The 7,800-nt window shown below is 41.1% G+C and overlaps 1 long non-coding RNA gene across 1 annotated transcript; it reads left to right on the top strand.

The window, feature by feature from the left end:
- The first annotated feature begins 66 nt into the window (after nt 1-66).
- On the top strand, nt 67-5,229 carry LOC144330282 (uncharacterized). Its single transcript, XR_013396319.1, has 2 exons — nt 67-1,029; nt 3,679-5,229. It is a non-coding gene; the product is annotated as an uncharacterized LOC144330282 (long non-coding RNA).
- The last annotated feature ends 2,571 nt before the right edge of the window (nt 5,230-7,800 follow it).

The raw sequence follows: 7,800 nt of genomic DNA, 5'->3' as shown, positions 1-7,800 counted from the left end.
ACAACTAGCTCTACAACATCTTACCTACATGGCTTCTCTTTACTTTTTAACATTGAGTATACCTCATTTTTTTTTTTTTTTTTTTTTGAGACAGTCTCCCTCTGTCGCCCAGGCTGGAGTGCAGTGACGTGATCTCGGCTCACTGCAAGCTCCACCTCCGGGTGCACGCCATTCTGCCTCAGCCTCCTGAGTAGCTGGGACTACAGGCGCCTACCACCATGCCCAGCTAACTTTTTTGTATTTTTTTAATAGAGACGGGGTTTCACCGTGTTAGCCAGGATGGTCTTGATCTCTTGACCTCGTGATCCGCCCGCCTCGGCCTCCCAAAGTGCTGGGATTACAGGCATGGTATACCTCATTTTTAATAAGAAACAGTTAAAAGAAAGGGAGAAGAGTCAGAGAGAAATTAAAAAATCTTTAAGAAACAGTAAGATATACACACATAGATAAATAAACATGCAGAGACAGAGACTGAGCTAGAACTACATTGACTAAAAACCCCAGGGTTGTTACCTTGGTGTATAGTGTTTTCTTAGACAGCTTAAAAAGCAATTTGAGATTTTTATGACCAGAGGTTTACATGAGTTGAAAGAGAAAGATGATAAAATATAAATCATCTTTCTACCCTCAATGTCAGAGGATTTTGGGGGCTTCCTGGGTTGATACTAATTTTCTAAAAACCACTTGAAAAAGTAGTTTTTCATTGGCACAGTTTTTACTTTTTTCCTGATCCATAAAGCCAGCAAAGTGGATACATTGAGTGTTCTGTAACTGCATTTAAAACCCATGATGTTAGCTTTCCCTCTATAAATCAACTTAACCCTCTTTATAATGGTGACACTTACAAAGCTAAAACCCCAGGAGAGTTAAAGTTGATGGAATAAATTACAGATTCCGTGGCTCTATATACCTGGGAAATATCTGGTTAAGCTTCACCACAAAGGATAGATCTAAATTGTTTCTGAAATGTTTAAATTTCAAACACCACATAGTCAAGGATAATAAAACAGACATTTTTTTTGCCCTCTTGTTAAATTCTGAGCTTCACAGGCATTTGAATACATATAAAAAATTTGGTTTGTGAGCCTTAGAATTTAACCACTTAAAAAACTCTTGAGCTCCCTCCACTTCCGAGGATATTTCCTGACACATTCAACAGCATCAGCGTTCAGTCAGGAGGGAGCTCAAAGAGTAATCCAGCTAATTCTAAGGACACAAAGGTTTTCTCTAGATAAACAGTTTAGGTAAATTACAAAGTGGTAAGTTTTTCTTGAGGATTGAATGAAGAAAAAACTACTGGATATTGTGTCAGGCAGTTGAGTTTCTGCCTTAGACAAGTGAGTAAAGGCTCCTATGGTCAAGACTGATGTGTGTTGAGAACAAATCTAACTATTTATAAGATCAATTGTATTGGGAGTAATTAAAACAAATGTATTGCTCTTTGGGGTCAGAACTCAGAACTTCATCTAATCTTAAACTTTTTCCTACCAATTCACTTAGGCAACTATTCAAATTTGTACTGCCCTCAAAGATTTCATCTCATTGGAAGAACACAAGTATTAACATTTATTTTTTGTATTTTAGGCTAGTTAGGATATATTTCCTAGCCTTAATTTTTCTCCTCTGTATTCTTCCCTATTTGCCCACTCATTATTATTATTTATTATTATTATTTTTTAAGGAGTTTCGCCCTTGTTGCCCAGGCTGGAGTGCAATGGTGCAATCTCATCTCACTGCAACCTCTGCCACCTGGGTTCAAGCGATTCTCCTGTCTTAGCCTCCCAAGTAGCTGGGATTACAGATATGCACCACCACACCCAGCTAATTTTGTATTTTTAGCAGAGACGGGGTTTCACCATCTTGATCAGGCTAGTCTGGAACTCCTGACCTCAGGTGATCCACCAGCCTCGGCCTCCCAAAGTGCTGGGATTACGGGTGTGAGCCACCGTGCCCAGCCCACTCATTATTCTTTGACGCAGGAAATCCTTGTATATAGCTAAAGGGTGGAGGTAGAGTTGTATATGGATGATGGGATAAGACAGCAAGCACTGTCAGGGCAGAGTGTGGAGAAATGGTAAGAGTTTGTTAGCAGCTGATTGGCCGTGATAGACGACACTGATTTAAAGCAGAAATATATCTGTTTGTTGAGAGTTAAGAAAATAGTTGTTAACTATTTCTATTCTTACAGTTCCTTTTAATATTGGGAATTCAAAGCAAATGCTCTTTCCTTGTTCCTTATAACATTCATTCTGTTTAAGAAGTGGGAAAATATCAACTTCATTTTATAGAAAAAAAGTCCCAAAAGCTGAATTCCAGAGATGCAGTAAATGGTGTGGGACTGACCCCCAGTTTTTGTTGTTGTTGTTTTCATTTATGCTGCAGGGTTTTTTTTTTTTTTTTTGAGATGGAGTCTCACTATGTCGCCAGGTTGGAGTGCAGTGGTGCTATCTTGGCTCACTGCAACCTCCGCCTCCTGGATCCAAGCAATTCTTTTGCCTCAGCATCCTGAGCACATGCCACCACGCCCAGCTAATTTTTATATTTTTAGTAGAGACAGGGTTTCACCATGTTGGCCAGGATGGTCTTGAGCTCCTGACCTCGTGATCCGCCCACCTTGGCCTCAGATTACAGGCATGAGCCACCGTCGCCCGGCTCTGCAGGCATCTTTTAAAGTAACTGTCATATGCCTAACACTGTGCCCTGAGTATTATTTTTTAAAGATGTGATTGCTCACTGAGAAAATTTGCTTTGTATTTTAGAAGTTCTTCCACCTAGGCCAGGCGTGGTGGCTCACGCCTGTAATCCCAGCACTTTGGGAGGCCGAGGCGAGTGAATCATGAGGTCAGGAGATCAAGACCATCCTGGCTAACACAGTGAAACCCTAGAAGTACAAAAAATTAGCCGGACGTAGTGGTGGGCACCTGTAATCCCAGCTACTCGGGAGGCTGAGGCAGGGGAATAGCTTGAACCCAGGAGGCGGAGGTTGCAGTGAGCTGAGATTGCACCACTGCACTCCAGCCTGGGTGACAGAGCCGAGACTCCATCTCAAAAAAAAAAAAAAAAAAAAAAAGTTCTTCCAGCTAAAACCTTTATTTTGGACTACATCTCCACAAAATGGAGCTATACGGTTAGCCAGTATCCTAATAATATGGTGCAGTTTGCATAACGATTACCAAGCTTGAAACTGGAAATATCGTATGCACTTTCATCTGTGTATCAGGCAGATACTAAACAAACATTTTCCCCGTGAGTCAGCTTAAAATTTTTCCTTCTTTCAAAATCTTACACAGTTGTTTTCTGGAGAAAAATAGAGACTGTTTTAGTATTTGTTCTTATTAGCATATCATCAGAACTCAGCACAGTCTGCCTTATAAGAAAATAAGAATTTTTTTTTTTTTGAGATGGAGTCTGGCTCCGTCGCCCAGGCTGGAGTGCAGTGGCTGGATCTCAGCTCACTGCAAGCTCCGCCTCCCGGGTTTGCGCCATTCTCCTGCCTCAGCCTCCCGAGTAGCTGGGACTACAGGCGCCCACCACCTCGCCCGGCTAGTTTTTTGTATTTTTTAGTAGAAACGGGGTTTCACCGTGTTAGCCAGGATGGTCTCGATCTCCTGACCTCGTGATCCGCCCGTCTTGGCCTCCCAAAGTGCTGGGATTACAGGCTTGAGCCACCGCGCCCAGCCGAATTTTTTTTATTTATAAATCTTGAGATTGTTAATTCTTGCTCTTCCTGATTTCTCATCTGTAAAGTGAGTGTAAGCAATACCTACCTCACAGGGGTGTTGTGAGGATTTATATTAAATGTGTTAAGTTCTCTCAGTATTATTGATTAAAACCAACCATATAAACGACATTTATTCTTTAGATAGACGTATTAACTTTAGTATTTCAGCCTATAAATTCTAGAACGTTCTTAAAAGCAGTAATGTACTATCTAATATTCAATAACTAATTGACAGAACTCTTATTGTTATTTTTTACAAATAACTCTAGAAACAATACTGTTGCTAGAATTCCTATTCTACTGTAATTTAATCATCACTGTTTCTTTTTAGCCTTCAGTAAGGAGGATATTAGTTCTTTGGCATTATTGGGAGTAAAACTTTGTCAATTTCAGCTTTATTGAAAGTTCTCCCAAATACATTGTTTACACAAAGGAAAAGGAACAAAAACAATAAAGAAATATGTTTATTTATTTTATTTTTTTTTTGAGATGGAGTCTCGCTCTGTTGCCCAGGCTGGAGTGCAGTGGCACGATCTTGGTACTCTGCAACCTCCACCTCCCAAGTTTAAGCGATTCTTCTGCCTCAGCGTCCCGATTAGCTGGGACTATAGGTGCACGCCACCACACCCAGCTAATTTTTGTAGTTTTAATGGAGACGGGGTTTCACCATGTTGGCCAGGCTAGTTTTGAACTCCTGACCTTGTGATCCACCCACCTCAGCCTCCCAAAGTGCTGGGATTGCAGGTGTGAGCCACCAGGCCCAGCCCATTTTTATTTCTTTAATGTAGGTGATCTAAATAGTAGATGAGGACAGGAAATGGGTTGAAGGTAATAACATAGTATTATTAGAAAAGTCTTCACTGAAAACTGAAGGAAATACATATTAATCATGGAAAAAGATAGTGTGAAAAATGTGTAATTTCATTAACGTTTGTTTGTGCAGGCACATTCTTGATGTTGTGAGTCTGATATTTGATAAATGTCCATTTTTTATAGTAATTGATGTAAAAATGGGCCATGCGAAGAATTTTCATAATGTAATTTGTGTCTTTATATGTTTTGAACTACATATAGATCTGTAGCACTTAAATTGTTAATTTTTAATTTCTTAAGAGTGAAGTCTGTAAATGATTATTCTCTGCTGTACTTCTGTGTTTGTATGGTTAGACATTTTGAAAACTGGTGAGATTACACAATCCCAAACCTGGATGTCTTAAATACAAGGAATTACAAACTGTGATTTTTGTCTTGAAGACCTGGAAGAATTCATTGTGCTTCAGTATGTATTTGTACTGCACTTGATTAATTAGTAAGTATTGCTCTGGTGCAATTGATACTAACTGGCATCAGCTCCTCTATTTTGTGCTAAATAAAGTCATTTAGTCAGAATGGATCAAATATAAACTTTAAAATAAACTTAGATTATAAAAACTTGTTCAATAGAAAAGACCCACTGAAAAAATCTTCAAAGTACATGTAACATAGCAAATACAGGAGACCAAAATCAACAATACATTGTGTGGCTAAACTCATCCACCTAATATACTGTGAGTTTGCTTTAGAAACATTCTTTTAGAAAGTTGTGTATCAGCCGGGCATGGTGGCTGATGCCTATAATCCCAGCACTTTGGAAGGCCAAGGCCCAGGAGTTCAAGAACAGCCCAGGCAATATAGTGAGACCTCATCTCTGCCAAAAATTTTGGCCACGGGCGGTGGCTCACGCCTGTAATCCCAGCACTTTGGGAGGCTGAGGCGGGTGGATCACCGGAGGTCAGGAGTTCAAGACCAGCCTGGCCAACATGGCGAAACCCTGTCTCTACTAAAAATACAAAAATAAGCTGGGCTTGGTGGTGCGCGTCTGTAGTCCCAGCTACTTGGGAGGCTGGGACAGGAGAATTATTTGAACCCGGGAAGTGGAGGTTGCAGTGAGCCAAGATCGTGCCATTGCACTCCAGCCTGGGCGACAGAGTGAGACTGTCTCAAAAACAAAACAAAACGGGTGCGGTGGCTCACACCTATAATCCCAGCACTTTGGGAGGCCCAGGCGGGCAGATCACAAGGTCAGGAGATCGACACCATCCTGGACAACACGGTGAAACCCCATCTCTAGTAAAATACAAAAAATTAGCTGGGTGTGGTGGCGCGTGCAGGTAGTCACAGCTACTAGGGAGGCTGAGGCAGGAGAATTGCTTGAACCCGGGAGGCAGAGGTTGCAGTGAGTCAAGATCGCGCCACTGCACTCCACCTGGCGACAGAGCAAGACTCCACCTCAAAAAAAAAAAAAAATGTTGTGTATCCTGTAGTTGGAATGGAAAAATGGAAACAATGAATTTCATTTAGTTTATCAAGACAAATTAATGTGACTTAATCGAAAGTTTATTAGCTCAGCTTGTAGAATGTGTTCTTATTTTACATCAGTGTTTGACAAATGTTGTGTTCCTGGTGTTGAGGTAAGTAGTCTTTGTACTGGGTAACATTTTGGAGGTGTGATGCAAAAATGCATTCTTGGGCCTAATTCTTACCAACCATAATCTGTGTTAATAGAAAATTGATGTCCTAACCAAATGCTTTCCAACTGCCGTCTCTGGAAAGAAAGGTAGTATCTCGTCATTTCCCAGAAGTTTCTTGCTTTGCTTCTTTTTTTTTTTTTTTTGAGATGGATTCTCGCTCTGTTGCCTAGGCTGGAGTGCACTGGAGTGATCTCAGCTCACTGCAACCTCCGCATCCCAGGTTCAAGCTATTCTCCTGCCTCAGCCCCCTGAGTAGCTGAGATTACAGGTGCCTGCCACTACGCCCGGCTAATTTTTTGTATTTTTAGTAGAGACAGGGTTTCACCATGTTGGCCAGGCTGGTCTCGAACTCCTGACCTTGTGATTCACCTGCCTCAGCATCCCAAAGTGCTGGGATTACAGGTGTGAGCCACCGTGCCCAGCTGCTGCTTTCTTCTCTATTTACAGTCTACTGTATCGCCTTTTGCCCCAAGTAACATGATCCACAATAGTAGTTCTCAACTGAGGTATATTAGTCAGGATTCTCCAGAAAAAGAAAGAAACAACAGGTAGAACTAAGAGAAAGAGATTGATTTGTTACAAGGAATTGGTTCATGCAATTATGGAGGCTGAGAAGTCCCAAGATCTGCAGTTGGGAGGCTGAGAGCCAGGGGAGTCAGTGATGTTCCAGTCTGAATTTGAAGACCTGAGAACCAGGAGAGGTTATGGCGTAAGTTCCAGTCCAAAAGCTGGCAGGCCTGAAACTCAAGAAGAGCTGATGTTTCCATTTGGGTCCAAAGGGAGGAAAAGACCAATAATTGCAGCTCAAGCAGTCAGGCCAGAGAAGGTCTCTTTTTATTCTATTCTGGCCTTCAACTGATTGAATGAGAGCCACCCACATCAGGGAGGGTGATCTTCTTTACTCAGTCTACTGATTCAGATTTTATCTCCCTCCAGAACACCCTCACAGACACACCCAGAATAATGTTTGACTAACTATTGGGGCACCCCGTGGCCCAGTCATTTGGACACAAAATTAACCATTACACAAGGCTATCCCCCGACCATAGAGATATTTGACGATGTGGAGATGTTTTCGGTTGTCACAGTTGGGTGGGCAATGAGGGAGGCTGCTGCTGGCATCTAGTAGGTGGAGGCCAGGGATGCTGCTAAACATCTCAGTGCAGAGGACAGCCTCCCACAATAAAGAATATGTACCTCAAAATGTCATTAGAGCTGAGGTTGACCTAAGATCTTAAAGTAAGTTTTGTGATGGTTGTCAGAAATAAAAGAATACAAAGAAACCTAATTTGGGGGATTTCTATCCCAGTCATGTTTAGAGTAAGTATTAGAGTGTGAGATGTGTTCAGAATTAAATTCTATTTGTATTACCCTTGATCCCAGCTTTTAAAAGATAAAAATGTGATTATTAAAAAGGAATGAATGTGATTATTAAAAATCAGAGATGTATTAATGAGCAAGACAGTTTTGAAACTATTCATATAATGTTTCAACTAAATAATTGTGTCTCCGAAGAGGTCTCTTCATGAAATTGAGATTGTAGGTTATAATTTCTGTAAATTTTTAATC

The sequence above is a fragment of the Macaca mulatta genome, chromosome 7 (genome assembly GCF_049350105.2).
Source record: "Macaca mulatta isolate MMU2019108-1 chromosome 7, T2T-MMU8v2.0, whole genome shotgun sequence".
Classification (NCBI taxonomy): Eukaryota; Metazoa; Chordata; class Mammalia; order Primates; family Cercopithecidae; genus Macaca; species Macaca mulatta.
The sequence above is the reverse complement of the archived record's forward strand: the minus strand, read 5'-3'. Positions and strand labels throughout refer to the sequence as shown.